Source organism: Mustela erminea, chromosome 18 (assembly GCF_009829155.1).
Source record: "Mustela erminea isolate mMusErm1 chromosome 18, mMusErm1.Pri, whole genome shotgun sequence".
Lineage (NCBI taxonomy): Eukaryota > Metazoa > Chordata > Mammalia > Carnivora > Mustelidae > Mustela > Mustela erminea.
Genome location: NC_045631.1, coordinates 30,099,634 through 30,117,260, shown reverse-complemented (window position 1 = coordinate 30,117,260; position 17,627 = coordinate 30,099,634). Strand labels below are relative to the sequence as shown.

The 17,627-nt window shown below is 51.2% G+C and overlaps 1 protein-coding gene across 7 annotated transcripts in view; it reads left to right on the top strand.

The window, feature by feature from the left end:
• MSI2 (musashi RNA binding protein 2) overlaps window positions 1-17,627 on the top strand; it is a 388,920-nt gene that overhangs the window by 248,899 nt on the left and 122,394 nt on the right. The gene's annotated exons all lie outside the window — the stretch shown is intronic.

Here is a 17,627-nt window from a genome sequence, read left to right as displayed (position 1 = left end):
AAATTGGACGAATCTAGAAAATCCTCCCAGAGGTAGTAGAGTCCAAGGTTAAGACTTGGCGTTCCATCTCCTGTTCTCCGGAAGCTCCTGGTTTCTGGGGCTCCTATGAACCGGGTGCTAATGAGCAGAGCCACGAAAGGGAGGAGGCAGGAAGCAGCGTTCTTGAGAGGAGCCAGAGTGAGCGGTATTTCCTTGCCACTTGGATTGCATTTAGATGTTTCTTGTGTTGTTTACATTCTTGCTGTCACCTGTGATTAGAAGCAGTTACCGAGCTCTGTCTATCTGTCTCTGCTGGTGGGAGCAGGCAGGCTGAGCGAAAGAGGAAGGGGGTGGGGGGAGATGGAGGAGGGGCTGTCCTGAGTGTGCCTGGCAGTCTGGCTTCCTGGGCATCCGTCAACAGCGTCCTCTGAGAGGAGAATGGAAAACTGGGTGGGAAACTGGAGCACTGACTGTGTACGGTGTTGGGAAGGGATGGGTAGAGGAGGAGGAGTAGGGCAAGGAGAGGGAAGAAAAGAAGAGCTTACAGGGGTAATGATTGCTTGGTCTAATGAGTTGCTCAGCACCCTGAGAGCCAGAGAGCAAAGGGAGGGGGTGGGCAGAGAGGGTCAATTCCCGATTATTCTCCGCCATCATCCTTACAGGGTCGGGGAGGGGGTGTCCCAGCCCTGCTTCCCTGCGCATTATCTGATCTAATCTTCACAGCAGCCCCGTGACTTTGGGAGAATCCCTTAACGTCTTTATCTTGTGGATCTCAGTTTATGCATCTGTGAAATGGGGATAATAGGCGTACTTCCCGTAGGGTTGTTGGGAGAGTCTAGTGCCGCCCACGCCAGCGGCTCCTGGGTTTAGCTCTTACCATTATTGTTTTCAGTGTCTTGGCAGTGTTGGGCCTGAGGTGATGGAAGCTTCGAGGGGGTAAGGGACACCCCCCAGGTCAGAGCAGGGGCTCATCCCTAGGACTGCTGTTTTCAAATTCCACTCCTCTGTGGTCTCCACGTGGGGATGGACTTGTTAAGAAGAGTGTTTTCAAAAAAAAAAAAAAAAGTATGTTTTTATCTACTTATTATCAGGGTGGGCGAGGCCCCTCTGAGTGCAGCTGTGGTGGTCAGTGCTAGAATTCCTGTTCCCAGAAGATTCCCCAGTGGCCTTGTGGCAGCAGCCTTTATCACTCTTTTTTTGAATATCCACCGATAAAGGGCTTTCTGATCCGCTTCCGGTCAGGCCCTGTGTTGGGAGGGGCTGAGAAGTTATCTCAAGCAGTCCTCACGGCAGTGCCTGGAAGGAGGCGTGTCATCTGCCCCCCATCCCCGGGGCTGGTGACTCCATGCCACTGTATTCGGCTAGTAACAGACACAGGCGGGTTCCTGCTGAGGGTATTGGGCACCCGGGGCATAGCCCCAGAGGCGGTGCGGAAGGAAGCTCTCCCACATTTCTGACCCAAAGGCCTCTGGCTATGGGTGGCACCTCTTCCCTTCCTCTAGGGCCCTGGGTGTGGTGATGGGGCAGGGTCCCTCCCTGACTCCTGCCTCGAGGTGGAGGGAGGTCCCTCTCCTGGCCCCGTGCTCAGAGTGGCTCCAGGGACGGCAGTGCTCTCCCTCCCACATCAGGACTTCTGGGGGGCACTGGCAGGAAGGAGGCTGGGTGCAGCCCCCTGTGTGTGCTCCGTCCTGCCCCCAGCCAGTTACCAGGGGGAGGACTCCTGTCGTGGGTATAGGACTTGAATAATTCATGGGGCCAGAACAAGAGGAAAGGTGGGGGCCTCTTAGTAAAAAATTATTAAGAATTGCAAGGTGAGGGGCGCCTGGGTGGCTCAGTGGGTTAAGGCCTCTGCCTTCAGCTCGGGTCATGATCTCGGGGTCCTGGGATGGAGCCCCACATCGGGCTCTCTGCTCGGCGAGGAGCCTGCTTCACCTTCTCTCTCTGCCTACTTGTGATCTCTCTCTCTCTCTGTCAAATAAATAAATAAAATCTTTAAAAAAAAAAAAAATGTTGCAAGGTGACAGCCAAGTGTTAAACTCAGAGCGTGAGTTTAACTCCTTCTGAGCGTGGGGCTGGGTCCGACCTCACAGGCCGCCTACCCTCAGAGCTGTCCTATGTCGATGAACCCCGGGAGGGGTGTGGGGGGGGTCCCACTGGTGGTGGGGGAGACAAGGCAAGAGGTAAGGTGTGCCAAGAAGTTTCAGCAAGGAGGCCCTGACGTCCTGCTTCCTCTTTCCTCCTGTACAGACACTTTTTCCCTGGTGTTCCTTCTGTGTAGGGAGGAGCTCCCCCACCCCACCCCACTTTCCAGCCCCTCTAAATACCTGAGCATTTTTATTTGAACTGGATTCTGATGCTGGGGTAGTGCTTAAGTGGTTCAGAGCATTTAGGAGGGGAAAGAATTTTTAAAAAACCCAACAGCAACAACTGAGGACCCTGTCACCACAGAAGCACAAATCCTACATATGGAACAGTGGGCCCCATCCGTGGCCTGCTGGAATGTGCATTTGGAATCAGGTGATAAGCACAAGAAAGAAAATCCTCCCGCAGCCACCTTGCCCCAACCTTCCCTTCACCTCCTCAGCTTCCTGTTTCCCATTATCTTATCAAGAAGAAAGTGCTGCAGTGGCAGAAGTTAAGGACACCTCTCCCGCTGGCAGGGCTGTCGGCTTTCTTCTTAAGGAGGTGCCCAGCATTAACCCTCAGTGCGGTCCCCACGCTTGCCCGGCACCGTCCCACCCAGCTCTGAGCACAGCGCTGTGGGGCAGCCCGGACCCAGGCCTTCTGGAAACCACCCGTGTGCCCTTGGAGCTGGGACCGCCGTCATCCGGGAAGGCTGCAACCGTTTGGCCTGGCATTCTGGGAGTCCAGTCTGCTGGGCTCACAGAACCCACTCCCAGTTCTCTTGCCAGCGTGAGCCAGAAGTCAGGGCTGAGTGTCCTCTCACGCCACAGTGGCGACGCCCCACCCCTGTCCTCCCCGATGGTTCCGTAGGGACAGTGTGGCCCTCAGTTACATCTGTTCACAGAAGCGACAGCCCGTCTTTCTTCCCGTGTTACATTTGTACTTGGAGCTCACTTGCACCCTGGGAAAGAGTCCAGGGGAACAGGAGACAATGAGCCCTCCCAGGATGTACGTCCTCCCCATGGAAGCAAGAGGGAGGTGGTTCAGCCTGGGACTCCCACAGCTGTGTGCAGTCTCCCCTCCCCTCCGCCTAGAGCAGACCTCCCTCCAGGGCCTACTGCTCCCTGACGCCTGGCCGGGACACATTTCCTACCCACTCTGACACCTCAGGTCTGTCCTCTGCGGAGTGGGGGAGCTGGGCTTGAGAAGCTCCAGGATCTCTGACGTAGGGTTCTGGCTTTTTAGCCTTTTCATGGAGAGAGTGTCCAAGGTTAAGTCCTTTCTCATTTTGATTTTTTAGCTAGGGGAGGGAGGTGAGAGGTTGTCTTGGGTCCCCAGCATATGGGCGGAGGGAGAAGCTGATCTGAGAGGCCCTGGGAATCCTGAAGCTAGGGCTGGCCCCAGTCGGGGTTATAGGGCTGACCTTTCCCCTGATGTTGATCCCTCACAGGGTGCGGCCCACCCTGGGAAGCACATGTGAGTTTGGGCTTGCCCTGAGGACATACTGGAATGAAGGGACAGCTGGGAGCCGTCCTCCGAGAGCACTCTGGGCAGATATCCTGAAGGGGGGCGGAATCTGGGGATCTGTAATTGGTACAGTGAGTTTTGTGTTCCCCAGGCCACGTTAACATTCTTGGTGGAAACAGCCAGTGCTTCCTGAGCCATTCTGTACCCCGTGCTGCACCTGCATGTGCTGTTGAATCTTTAGGAAGGTCAGAGGTGGACCCAGCTGCCCAGAGTCCCTAGTTGCATATAAACCCCGCCTATTTGACCCGGAGCCCCTGCTCTCAGCTGCTCCGCAAGCCCGCTGCAAGGCAGTGGTTTATTTTTATTTATTTATTTATTTTTAAGATTTTATTTATTTGACAGCAGGAGCGCACAAGCAGGGGGAGTGGTGGAGGGAGAGGGAGCGCAGACTCCCCACTGAGTAGGTAGGGACCCTGATGTGGGGCCCAATCCCAGGACCTGGAGATCATGACCTGAGCTGAAGGCGGTTGCTTAACTGACTGAGACCCCGGGTGCCCCAACGCAGTGGTGTAAAGCAGGGGATTCGGTGACTTTTAACTCTTGAGCACCTCCTTGTTATGGTCCTTTTCCACCTTCCCTTCTTGCTGGACTGTGATGCACCTCCATTTCAGACAGAGAAACTGAGGCATGTAGCGTTTTGGAGGGCCACTTAGCAGGTTCCTGCAGCCAGGTAGGAGCTAAGCGGCTGATAAAAGCTTCCGTGAGATTTATTGTGCCCAAGGGGCAACAAAGAAGGTGGCTTTCCCATTTTCTCAGTCATTTCATTTGCTCTCTAAAAGCTGTTAGAGGTGGTCTGAAAAATATTGGGCTGATCATCAAAGGATTTAATCATTGGGGGAAAGTTTGTTGCTTTACCCTTGCAAAACGCAGATAAGATCTTCAATGCAGCATTAGGTATTGATCCCAGAGTGGGGCTGGTCAGGAGGGGCTGGAGGGAAGATACACAAAGTTCCGTCCTGTCCAACAGGCGCTCTGGGAGGCAGAAGGGTGAGCTGGAAGGAGGGAGGAAGGGTGGCCTGGTTTGGATCTGTCTCCACTGTCCCTGCGTCAGCCCTGGTTGAGAGAGTGGAGGAAAGTGGGGATGTGGGTAGCGGAAATACATCTCGTGTTCACCTCCTCATCAGGGAAGGAAGCCCCCACTGTGAGTGTCATTCCACGGGAGCCTCGGCTGTCTCTCTCTCTGACCCCAGGCCTCTAGATTCATAAGCCCGGCATTGCTGATCCCTCCACATCTGGCCCATCAAGGGAGGGCTGTGTGGTTGGGAGCCCAGGGGAAAATGAGTCAAGCCTGGTGAGGGTCTACTGGAGAGGGAGTGAGTATAGAGGAGAGACTTGGAGCCAGGCCTTCTCACCCCCCATGGCTTCCCGTTCCCCAGCAGGTCTGTTTGCTCCAGAATGTTGCTAGAGGCAAAGGGACAGAGACACTGAGAGAGGATGGTCAAGCTCAGAGTGACAAGGACTCCTCTCAGTGCTGTTAAGGGCTTCCTGTTCAGTGCCATGCTCATGGCCATGGAGAGGGCCAGGGGTTCTGCAGTACTGACGGCAGCCCAGGTGGTTTCATGAACCACCCCCCCAACTCCCGAGGGCACCGTCACCAGCAGGCTCCCTACATGGAGGGTCCTTTGCCAGGGTGGCTGTGCCCTACCAGGAGCTGTGAGGCCAGAAGGGCACCCGCTGGGCCCGTGTGGCCAAGGGAGAGGCTTTCCACAGGCTCACCTCCAGGCAGTGGGGCTGATGGCGCTCTGCTTCTCCCTCAAGGCTTGCCCGGCAACTCTGTCCCAAAAAGCAGTTGGCTAAAGTTGAAGGTCTCCATAATTTGGGTCATCAGTTTATTTATTAAAGTGGTGCCAGTAAGATGTCACTGAAACTGTGCTAGAAGATAATGCTTTTCAAAGGAGGAAAAACAGCCCTAAATGTCCTGACTACCTGCCAGACACCTACTTTTGAAATTGACCTCTGACGTCCAGACTGACTGTTTTATGTATGCTAGACATGGTTCGTGATTGCCCTGTAATTATTTGTTTATTGGTGCCTACTCCCCAAAGCTGGCGGGGGTGGGGTGCAGAATGTAAAAGGAGTTCCACAAAGGCTGAAACTAAATGAAAAATGGAAAAGCATGGCTTCTTCTGTAGGTATGGGAGGTCAAAGATAATGTACGTGTGTGTTTTTCCTAATGAGAGTCTAGCATTCTGACCTTACCTGAAGAAGAAGATTTGAACTCTACAGCCGGTAGGTGGGACTCTGTGGGATGGAGGAAGAAGTCCCTCTGGGCTGGAGAGGGTTGTTGGGTGGGGTAGGAAGGGCGGCAGAAATTCCTGGAATCACAGCTGGTGAGGACACCTGGAGTCCGGCTGGTATAGTCATGCCTTTGCATGGTCCCCGCCTCCCAGAGCTGCCTCTTGTCCCCTGGGCACACTGTCGATGGCAGTGGGCACCTGTCAAGTGCTACCCCAAGTCCAAGATGTATCGAGGGGTTAAAGCAGTAACTTCATCATGATTAGTACTGATTGCATTTCTGTACCTGCCGGCGGTCTTTTAGAAGCCACGCACCCCAGCCAAGGGATTTGACCACACAGAACTTTCAGTTCAGTCTGTAGAATGGCGTGGCCACCAAGCATGCCACTCGGGCTCTTTAATGCAAGCGAAGGGTCTTGATCGCATCGGGTGATCATCTTCTCTTTCCACAACGGACGGTATTAGTGTGGGACAACTGCTTAGGAAGGATATGGATAAACCAGGATGCTTGGAGAGAGTGCTCAGAATGGGGTAGCAACTCAATATGATTATGTCCTCTCCCGACCACCCCTGGGGGTGAAGGGACGTAGGGAGCAGGGCGAGGGCGACTGGCAGTGACGTGGATGTTAATTGCTGCCTTTGGGTACTTGGAGAGATTCCATTGGAAAACACTTCCGCGCATTCTCGAAGTTGGTCACGCTTCAGTTAGAATGGGGGAGAACTGCCAAGTCCTGTAGTGCTGTAAATGGACCTCCACGCACCTCTCTGCGCCAGATGCTCGGAGCCCGGGGTGCTGGCCTCCTAGCCGGTCTCATTCTAAAGCCAGGGCTGTATAACGGGGGGTGGGCAGGCTTGTACGTGCCCAGCATGAGGGGTGCAATCCAGCTTCTTCACTCCTTGTAGGGCCTTGCTCCAGGGCTGTGCTACTTTGTACTCTCCCCCCACCCCCATCCCCCCCCCCCAGCCAATAGCACATTTCCCTCAAGGCCTGACCTGTCACCTGAGCCATCTCAGGACCTCATCCGGTCTATCAGGGATATGCAGCAAGGAGGGGGGAGGGGAGGGGGGAGGGTACAGAGCCACGGCCCCCAGCCTGAGCCATCTCTCAGAGACCAAACCCCGGAGCTGTCTGCACATTTATTTTCTCCTTAAATAAACACCATTAGCTTTCCCGAGAAATTGGTGCAAACATGACCTCGCAAATAACCAATTAAAAGGGCAGGGTTGAAGGGGAATGTGCATTTGAGAACATGCAGAGGAGGCCATTAAAGATTCCCGTAGATACCCCAGCCCTGGCAACATCGATCTGAGACTTTAATTTTATTTCTGACAGGAAAGCAAGGAAAGCGCTTTAATTTTTTTTTTTCCCCCTGCGCTAAGTTCCGGAAGCGCCCATTCCGGCGCTGTCTCTTGAGATATTAATCAACAGAGTAGCTTGGTTTCTGTTCACCTGCTTTTCTTTATAGACTCGGAGGAAGACAAAGCCCTCGGCTCCCTAGCAACGGGGCCGGGGGGCATAGGGCGCCCAGTGCCAGAGGGAGCCTGTGTCGCCCGGGGGATCTGGCACCCCGGATGGACTGGGCTTTCTGGAGCTGAAGTATAAATCTGAAACTTCTTTCCTTTGGAATAAACGCCCTGGCACCAGAAGGGTGGTGAGCTAATAGGTCTTCCTGCCTCCCTCCTGGCGGTGGCCCATGGAAGCAGAAAGGGAGTGGGCCCAGGGTCAGCAACTTCACTGACCCAGAAATGGTGTTTTGTAGAGCAGGACAATGAGGCTTTTGTTGGGCCCTGTTCCCAGAGAGGCCCGGCTCCGACTCTCACGATGGGTTTGAAGATCTTGGTGAGGGCAGGGCGTGGGGGCCTGAAGGCAGACGGGCCTTCGGTGTGGCGACTTTTTAGAAAGTACCCCATTTCTCAGCACCCCGGCGCTGCTGGGGGCCCGGGAACTGGAAGCCAGGGTGGCCACCTGCCTTGGGGACTCTGGGTTCAACCCCCAAGGAGCCCCGTGGCTGTGCCGCTCCAGACTCCAGCGCTTGTTCCAAGCCTCGCCAAGCAGAGGCCTCACGCTGGGCCGTCTGCCTCTCTGGGTGGGCACGGTATCCTTCGAGACCCTAAGTTTTGCAGGCCGTCCCCAATTCCCACAGGTGTGATCTTACTGGAGAGCTTTGAGCCCCGTTTGGCTCCCTGGTGAGGGTAAGCCTCCTGCTCCTTACCAGTTAAGTGCCCAGCATGAGCACATCTCATTTCTTTTCTTTCCCCCTTCAGGAAGACTGCTGGAGGCAAAGAAACTCCAATCCATGTTTGAATTTGTAAGACCCTAATCTTTAAAATAATCTTCCCCTCCCCTTCACACACAAAACATACACTTGGGTGTGCCTAGTCTGTTTCTGCAAGGGTCCCCACAGACCTGGTCACAAAGCATTAGAATGGCCTAGGGGGTAATAACACACACCCTAGAGTCAGGCAGCTGGTGTTTGAAGCTGAGCTCTGCGACATGATGGCTGTGTGACCTTGGGTAAGTTACTTACCCTCTCTGGGAGTCAGATTCCTCATTTGTAAAATAGGAAGGATGACGGGTTAGCCTAAGTCTTATGGCAGTTAGTAAATGTAAGGGACTTGGAGGCCTGGCCACGGTAAGCGTCTGAATGTGTTTTGTTGTTGTTGTTATTGTTGTTTTTTAAGATTTTATTTATTTTTTTGTCAGAGAGAGAGAGAGACCAAGCAAGCGCACAAGCAGGGGCAGCAGCAGAGGGAGAGGGAGAAGCAGGCTCCCTGCTGATACGGGATTTGATCCCAGAACCCTGGGATCAGGACCCGAGCCGAAGGCAGACGCTTAACTGACTGAGCCACCCGGGCATCCCAAGCACCTGAATATGTTTTCTGCACATGCCTATAGATTCCCAGATGCAAATATACATAAACAAAAAGGAGCCTTCACTTCTGGGGAAGAGGATTAAATGCCCAGAGGTACAAAGATAAGAAAAAAACATTTTATTGTATACCTGTTTACTTTTTGAATTTTTGTACCATGTGCATTTATTACCTGTTCAAACATTTACTTTTTTAGTGTAAGCGTTTAAAATTCATTCCAATTGGAATTGTAAATGCAGTGATACAACAACATGAGAGAGAGTTTTCAGAAGAAAAAAAATTCACCTCCTCCCAGCTCCCTAACACAGTAACAGTTGTCACCGCCGCCTTGTTCCTGACATCTGTGTAAATGTTTTAGAACTCGGTTGTAATGATCCGGCTGGTACAAGGGGCGGCGTCTCATGCTTGGTTGAATGAGGTGTGGGCCCCCTGCTCATCTGAGTTTTCTCTCCTGCCAGGGAGAGGGACCAGGTTGATCTCAAACAACATTTGATTAAATGCAGCCTAGGATCCTTTTGCCTTGGAATTGCCTTTTTCTTTCCATAAACAGAGAGTCAGAGAGATAGATGAAGATTTTCTTAGTAGTTTCTGCTCCTCCCAGACAATGTGCTATTAATAGAAGAGGCAGCCTGGTCCCGGTCTGGAAAGAAACATGGTTTGCCTGAATTTATCTCAGGCAGGAGGGGAGAGAGGTCACATGGGAGACCCTCCATTCCCAGAAGTTTAAAGTGTTTTTTAACTATTTAATTATTTGAGAGAGAGAGAAAGCGAGCACAAGTGAGGGAGAGGGGCAGCGGGAGAGGCAGAAGCAGACTCCCCACTGAGTAGGGAGCCCAACGTGGGGCTGGATCCCAGGACCCTGGGATTAGGACCTAAGCTGAAGGCAGACGCCTAACCTACTGAGCCACCCAGGTGCCCCTCAAAGTACTTTTAAGTTAAAAAATTTTAAAAGCATTTTCCTAACCAAGTTGTGATTAATAAATATGTGGGAACCTTACATAATATGGCAAATACAGAATCTCCCTTGTGTCCCTCTTGCTTATAGCTTAAAAGACCCAGCAAGTACCCAGTTAATAAAAGTGGGGAGGTGTCTGGGCCATATGACAAAGGGGTGAGAGCTTCAGTCTCATGTCACACTGCTGGGTTCAAATATCAGCACTATGACCAATCAACTGTGTGACCTTGGGCAAGTTAGAAAGCTTCTCTGACCCTCAGTTTTCTCATCTGTTAAATGGGTAATGTTATTAACTCACAGACTCAGAAGGCGTAAGTGAGGTAATTCATCTGTGTGAAACATTTGCTACTTAGGAGACCATCTTTAAGTGTTAGCCTTATTACTCTAACAACTCCCGTTGTTTTGCTACTACTACCATTACTGTTGCTTGGCAGAGAAAGGCCAGGGCTTGCCGATTGGAGAAAATGTTAACATTCCAGAGTGCTGCGTGCAGATGCTGTCAGGTTGGCCAAGATGGGAGAGTACTGCGGGTTGAATTGCATCCCCCCCCCCACCCAAAGGGGGAGTCTCAACCCCTCTGAGCTCAGAATGACCTTACTTGGAAATAGGGTCTTTACAAAGGTAATCAAGATGAGGCCATGTTGGGTCAGGTTCACCCCCTATGACTGGTGTCCTTCTAAGAGGGAGGACATGTGAAGGCAGACACGTGGGGGAGAAGGTCATGGGACCATGAGGGCAGGACTGGCGGTGACACAGCCGTGAGCCCAGGATTGCTGGCAGTGCCACAAGCTAAGAGCTCAGGACAGGTTTGCTCATGGGAACACTGGAGAATGTGGCCCTGCCAACACCTTGATGCCGGGCTTCCAGCTTCCAGAACTGTGAGACACTCAACTTCCTGTTGTTTTTAGCACCCCCAGTATGTGGCAAGCTGTTAGAGCCGCCCTGGGGAACATGCAGAGGATGGAGCAGCACTCTCGGCAGGACAGGTGCCTCTTTCCGGGCCACGTGTCCATGGCAGGCTGGCCTCATTCGTGGTGCGTCCCCGTCATGTCATGCTGCTCCCGCGGCAAAGCTGAGCACAGGGGAAATCTGAGACCATGGCCCCCAAATCCTGACAGAGTTCGTGACTTTCCCAGGTTGAACTTAGTCAAAGACGTGAAATTGACCTTCAGGTGTTACATGTATTTTTCAGTAGAAACACTCAAAGAATTCTGAGATTTCATTTTTAATTTAGTCCTCTTCAGAGCTCAGTCATTTCTTTGGAAGCCAAAGAATATGCTTCAGAGTGGTGGATACACCAGGTACACTGGGGCATTGTCAGACCCACCCCCCAGCTCTCTCAAGAAGGCAAACCGCTCGTTAGGTGGGTGTTTCCAGCTTGGTTCACTCAGTTCGGCTGCCTAGGGAGAGAAGAGGAAGAGAGAGGGAAGTCAGGAGAGCTTGCGTGAGACACACGCTCTATCCTCCTTACGTACCTGCTGCAGCTTCCACCCTCGAAAAAATAAAGAGAACACAGCGAGACAACACTAAACTTCAGAACCTGCCAGACAGACTTCTTGATTTCTTTATGTTGTCCCAGAAACCCTTCCAGGCGGGAACGTGGGCCAAATGCAATCCTAGAGTGAGTTTCTGAGCTGAATTAGTGCAGTCGAGGGTCAAAATGGCGATACCTACAGGTCTCTGGTCGCAGGACGAGAGTGGGCGCCACAGTCTGGGACCCCACATGGACACGACTCTCTTAACCCGCGGGTATCGCTGGCAAGGCCGGCAGTACTTAAAACACCTGCCGTGATTTTCCAGTGGTCAAAGATGGGCACCTTCAAGCGCTCCCTACAAATTGGAAATTTCTTCCTCAACTCGCCTCCCCGTCTTGATATCAGGAAGTCATTGAAAGCACAGCCTCGTGTCTGGATGTTTCCAGCGCCGGTGCCTGTGTTCCGGCAGCCGAGGCAAAGCCGGCGTCTCTGCCCCAGGTCTGCGGAGGACGCGATGCTGACATCCGATTTATTATCTCAGAGGCTGGGCTGGTTCAGGGATGATTCATGACTCCCGCTTTCCTCTGCCGCTGGAGGTGACGTCATCCATTCTGGGCCCAGAATAGACACAGAAGCAACAGTGGCCCCTGTGCGGTGTATCTCTCACCCAGCCTGGGCTCCCTTGTGCCTCACACCCAGCTGTTGTGCGTTCACCCGGCGGGCACGGTGGTGGAGCCGGGGAGACCATCGGAAGCATTGCTTTGGGAGAAGCATCGATAGGTTTCGATGCTGCTCTGGTCTGTGTGGTGAAGTCAAGAAGAGAACTTCCCCCAAATTTCTCCCCGCCCACTTATGTTCCTTTCATTGGAACTTAGATTCTTCCCGTAACCTAAGAGCTGCTTGACTCCTCATGACTAACTTTGGCTTCCCTACTTAGAAATGGGGTTGGCTGGGAAGACCGGGGGTGGGGGTGCGGACTTAGGGCATCCCACAGCCCAGCTGCTCTAAGAGGCCCGTATGATGAGTGATGGCTGTCATGTCCGAGGTTTCGGACTGTATCAGCGGTTTTCAATCCTGGTTGCATATTAGAATCACCTGGGGAGTCCTTAAGCCTGACTGCTGCCTGGGGCCCACCTCCAGATAAATTAAGTGAGGCTCGAGGCTGGAGTTGGGGCGTGGAGGTGGTTCAGTGCTTCTGCAGCTGAAGCTGGTGTGCAGTTAGGGCTGGGAGGCCCTGGGTCAGACGCTCTCCGAGGGCCGTCCAGCTTTTAAGTTCACTGAGGCAGGGCCACTGACCAGGTCGCATGCATGGCCAACGGTGATGTGGGCAGGGGGAGATGGGAATAATTGCCGTTCTGTTGTGCCAGTTAGGAATCAAGCTACCGTCCTACCGAAAATACGTTGCTGGCTTCCTGTCGTTGGTAGGATAAGGCGTAAGATGGGGACGCTGGTCTACAGAGGCTTTGCTGCCCAGTGCTTTTGTCCTGTCCAGCCTCCCCCGACACCGGGGTTGCTGCAGCCCCACTGACCTCCTGCGCACTGCCTTAACAGGGCCGCCCTCACACGCTGTTCCTCGGGCTGCAAAGAATAGTCTGTCTCCCACTTCCAGCCAGTTCTTACTCACCTTTCAGAAGGAGTCTTAAGTACCCTTTTCCCAGGGAAATCTTCTCTAAACCCCCAGACTGGGTCAGCTCCGTCAGTCTCCTGAGCTCCCAGTTGCTTGTCCTTTTCCCGCATGGCATTTCTCAGTGGTCAGTGATTGTATTATTATTTATTTGATTCTTATCTGTGTCTTCCCCATCTCCCACCCATTATATCCCCAGTATTCGGCAAACGGTCTTAATACACAGGACAGGAGAGTGCTTGGAAAATGGGCAGGCCCTCCTTGCTGTGGTCCCTGCTCTCGTTTGCCTGAAAACAGAGGTTCATCTCCACTCCCTCTGTTCTGTACCTTCCCCCTTCCCGAGACTTAACGCTCATAAAAGGGAGGTGCAGTGGTCTTGTCTGGAGGAGAGTGTAAGAACTGCAGGTGTTTTCGGGAGAGAGCTTTGGTAAAGACTTAACCTGAAGATGGAACGTTCGGGAACACTGAGGAGGAACAATTACCCAGCAAACTAACTGTGGTGTATTGGGTGGGGGAGTGTCTTTCTTAAAAGTGAAAAAAAAAAAAAAGCTCTTGGTGGGGTTGTAGTTGCCTTTTACAGGTGACCTGGAAGAAAGATGGAAAATATTGGTCCAATTAAAAAAAAAAACCTGCATTCCTTCCCCTAACCCATGATGCCTGGTGGGCCAGCAGGTAGCTCTACTTCAGCCAGTGTCTACACCAGGATTTAAAACACGTATGTGCTTCACTCTCGAAGGCCAGGTAGAAAGGTGTGTCCTTAGATCTCTGAATTTCCTCCCCACTTCCCAAATCACTAGGCTTGGCATCTTCGTCTTCTTTTAATTAAGTTGATTCATTTGCCCTGGGAAAATTTCCTGATTCAGCTAGTATATTTATGTATAAACTACTCTGGAAACACCTGGCAATTTTTCTGAGTGACAATAAGGAACCATTGCCTGAAAATTATGGTTTAATTTGCTCCCTCCCCCATGCTGTCTTACCTTTCTAAAAAATGGGTAAGATTTACAAAAGGAGCTTTGTACTTTGCCCATAGTACTGATCCTGTTTTACGACAGGAATGTGTATCCACAATACCTAATAATTTCCCATCGCATATTTGTAGAACTCTAGCTTTTCATGGACAATGGAATCATTCCTTGGCAGATGGGAAGTCACTCAATTACACATTTTTTTAAATTTTTTTTAAAGATTTTATTTATTTGACAGAGATCACAAGTAGGCTGAGAGGCAGGCAGAGAGAGAGGAGGAAGCAGGCTCCCCGCTGAGCAGAGAGCCTGATGTGGGGCTCAATTCCAGGATCCTGGGATCATGACCCAAGCCGAAAGCAGAGGCTTTAACCCACTGAGCCACCCAGGTCACCCCGAATTGCACATTCTTATTTATTATGAATTTTCAGGGAGGCTTCCAAAGAGATTGGTGAACTTAGATTAAAAAGTCAGAATAAAAAGTTAGAACGAATGTCCTAATGACTCTGTTTTTAGGGGGTTGCCATTTTAAGGGTGTACTTTGAATGGGAAAGGGAACTTTGAAGGGGGAACTTTGTGCATGTTGTGGGGTGGGGGTGGGGGATGGTGCATATGTGAATGGGCTCTGGCCCTTGGTTTTAAAAATGCTGGAATTGTGGCACTTGGGTGGCTCAGTCAGTTAAGTGGCTGCCTTCAGCTCAGGTCAGGATTCCAGGTTGTGGGATCGAGCCCCACCCACATCCGCCTCCTTGATGAGTTGGGAGCTTGCTTCTCTCTTGGCCTGCCATTCCCTGTGCTTTTGCTTGCTCCCTTCCCTCTCTTTGTCAAATAAATAAAATCTTTAAAATAAAAAGAAAAAGCTGAAATGAAAGATGTTACAAAGGATCAAAACAGGAAAGTAGGTGCCCGTATGTATTTTTACTTTATTTTAGGCGATTCCTTTATGATGGGATTAATAACATCCCTTGCTAAAACAAAGACTGGTGCCCTAGTCTGGTCAATTAGCCGTCTGAACTTTTCCTGGGTGGTATAAACGGCTTCCCCAAAGTGGCCTGAATCCTAAATAGGCACCTCCTGGGTCCAACCCTTCTTCCCCCCAACCCTTTTCTTTTTTTTTCTTCTTTTGGTAAGTTTCTTTATCAAAATGGGGGTTGGGGGTGTAGAAACCGCAGGTAGCCTAGCAAATCTTGCTGCTGCCTGGGCGGTAGCAGCTGGGTGGGAAGAGGAGAGCAGCTGTGTCTGCCTTATTAGTCATTCCATGAAGAAATTGATTTGATAAATAATAAAGCAGTGATATTAGCAACACATGCTTGCAGGTCAGATGACTTCGATGAAAGCCCTTTAGTTAAGTGCGTGTAATGGTTTGACAATATATATGCCTTCTAAAAAAACCTCCTGTTTTAAAGTGGAAATTGGATTGTTGTTGCAGTTCTTAGCCAATATGCCAAGCCCGTTAGCAAAGGGGCTTGGAAATCTGAAAGGTGATCTCTCTGTTTCATTTGGCCTCTGATCCCCGCCCCCTTTCAGAGGATGCTTAAACTTACTTTGTTTTCCTGTCCTTGCCTTTTCATTCTGCTAACTGTTTTGATTTGTAAAATACTAGGCCTCACACCACACTCCTTTATGATGATTTACTGGGCTGATTTTTATCTTTCACCCTAAATCCTTGATAAGAGCGTTTTCAAAATGAAATTGCTACCTGACGCTTATAAAATCCTATCTGTCAGCCAGGAAAGAAGCTGGAGTTGGGGGAGGAAATGGAGCTGAGACTTGGAGGAGGAAGATCGTTTTTAAAGGAACCCTGTCGCGCTCCCCCACCCTGAATTCTAGACGTTTTTTGGTTTCTTTTCTTTTTTCTTTTAAAGATTTTATTTGTTTTTGAGAGCGAGAATTCATGACCAGGGGTATGTGGGGGGCAGGGGCAGAGGAAGAGCTGGAAGCCTGATGGGAGGCTGGATCCCAGGACCCTGGGATCATGACCTGAGCCGAAGGCAGACACTTAACTGACTGAGCCACCCAGGCACCTTAGAAGTTTTGTTTTTTTAGTGGTGCATTAACACAGCTTGTTGGTGTATGGTGAGCTGTGGGCAGGAAGTGGGTGAAACTCACGCATTTCCTTTGCTGTGGATTGAAACTTGATGCCTGGACAGACAGATGGCTGACATTTAACCACCTGCACATTTCTGTCCTGGGGCTCATGGCCTTCCTAACTACCAGCATCCCCGCTCCTGCACCCTTTTCCTCCTCTAGTTGAGAAGCTGACTTGCCCGGAGTTAAGTCTGTGCTGTAATGGAAACTTTTGTTTGTTTGTTTGGCTGCATTCTGTTCTGGAACTCTCCATTTAGCTACACAAGGCCTCGATGTTGGGGGGATGGGGGGCATCCGTAAATAGAGCTGTCTGCACCAGCAGGTCTTTAAATTCTAATACAGTGACTTAATGAACTCTTGTCTTTAATTCCTGTGACATGGAGAAGACAGGCATTCTCTGCCGGTAATGAAGCTTGTTAACCCATCTCTTTACTGACTTCTGCTTTTATTATTATTATTATGACGACTGGAGCCGGTATCGTGCTAGAATAACAGGTTTCTGAGCGCCTGGCAGAGAAGCCGGTAATGGTGATCTTTGGTAGGGATCACTGGCTTATCTGGCAGAGGCATTATTATATCTGAGTTTTCCAAAGTGCTGTGCGTGAAGGCCTGGCATTTACTGTCTAGATTATTGGGGTAGGGGCAGGTGCCTCGGCAGCAGGGACATGGATCTCCTCCCCCACCTCCCGCCTCCCCCAGGGACCCGATCTCAGAGGTGCAGCTGCTGGGCGCCAAGGCCACGGTCAGTGGGAGTCCCCTGTGTGTTAACTGGCAATGCCGGAGCCATTATGCCTAATTTATCACCCACCTCCTGAAAATATAATCCGCCACCAAAATGACTGCTTTTGGAAGCTGTCTTGTCTCTTTTGAGCTGAGACTGGAGACGACCAGACAAGGTTCGGTGGTGACGAATAAAGAAACATTACTTTCTGAACACAATCTTCTGTTACCAGTCACTTTTCAACAGACATTCAATCAAAATGCTAATCGCAGCGGCAACAAGGGAACGTGGTTATTGTAATACTAATTGATTGGTTGGAGGGTGGGTTTTGTTAAGTGCAGCTTAAGATTTCGGAAATATGATTCTCTTTAATTACCGCGGCACTAATAAAAATGAACAAACGATTTGATGATTTCCCAGGTAATGGCTTAAAACATTTTTTGAGTTTAAAACGCGATCTGGTGGAAATGCACCAGAAGAATGGGGCCTGGGTGGGTGGCCTTGCCTTTAGCCAACCCAGGCGTTGAGATTCAAATCTAGAATGCCCTTGGAAGGCAGTGTGGGACCTGCGTAGATGGTGGTGATGGGGACTCTCCCAGCTGGCCAGGGGTGGTCAGGCAGTGGGTCCTTGGTATTTTCAGAGCTGCGATGGGGGTGGGGGTTGTACTGTTGCAATCATGTGTTCATTCTGGGTTTCCTAGGATTGGCCAGGGGCAGAGGGACCACCCCCCCCCACACACACACACACAGTACCAGCGGAGGCCCATCCTGTGCTGGGGGCTCTGCTGAGTACTGGGGCACCCCTGTTCCGGAGCTGTTCAAGTTTTAGCAATACTACAGGGACAAAGCAGGCCTAATTTTAGCCCTCCTTCTTTAAGAGCTCCCCTTGTTTTGGAGAGAAGGAGCCTAGGGCCTGTTTAGGCAGGCAGGTGGCTGTGGCCTCCCCGAGGAGCAGATACTGGAATCAGGAGGCAAAGGTATTCGAAGGAGTAGGCAACAGTGAGTGCAAGGGCCCTGGGGTGGGCATGAACATGGCATGTTTGAAGGGCAGAAGGCCATGACT